Here is a 785-nt window from a genome sequence, read left to right as displayed (position 1 = left end):
TTCCCTCTTAAGATATTAATCAGTTCTATTTACTTTATCATCCTACAAGTCTTGTTCTTTGATCATAAAAATACCTTTCAAGGAACAATTTCTAGTACTTTTAGAGAATGGAGTACTCAATACTCTCTACCATCATTTAAAAAAAAAAAAAAAAAAAGAAAAAAGAGAGTTTTAAAATATCTGACCAATCAAGATCTTAGTACACTAGTATTTACCATCATTTTAGTAATAGTAGCGTTACTAACGAAAGAGATCTTGAGTGTTATACAATTGAACACACACAAAATTGAATGGTCGAAAATTGATATCAAAGTTTTGACAATTTTGTGAAAGTCAACTTATCATTTACGTCTTCAATTAGGAGCACAAATCTTCTTTTAAACAAGCATTTCTTTATTAATTTTGTTGATAATATATATTCAGCTTAACTGTTTAAGCATTCCTATAATAGTATATTATTGAAAAATGAAGAGATTTTACATAGAAGGTGGCAGGGGAATTAATTTGAGTGGAGCTTAACAATAATCTGAGTATCTCCTTCCACTCGCCTATTAAATGAGTTGTGGGAACCTGGGAGCCAACAAGGGTACATCCTGCGATTTACCTCCCTGAGCTGCTGAGGGGTCGGAGGTTCAGGGACAAGGATCTAGTCGGACGCAAGCCCGGATACCTTGTAAAAAAAAAAAAAAAAAAAAAAAAAAAAAAAAAAAAAAAAAAAAAAAAAAAAAAAAAAAAAAAAAAAAAAAAAAAAAAAAAAAAAAAAAAAAAAAAAAAAAAAAAAAATT

Source organism: Olea europaea, unplaced genomic scaffold (genome assembly GCF_002742605.1).
Source record: "Olea europaea var. sylvestris unplaced genomic scaffold, O_europaea_v1 scaffold1286, whole genome shotgun sequence".
NCBI lineage: Eukaryota > Viridiplantae > Streptophyta > Magnoliopsida > Lamiales > Oleaceae > Olea > Olea europaea.
Note: the sequence above shows the minus strand (reverse complement) of the source record.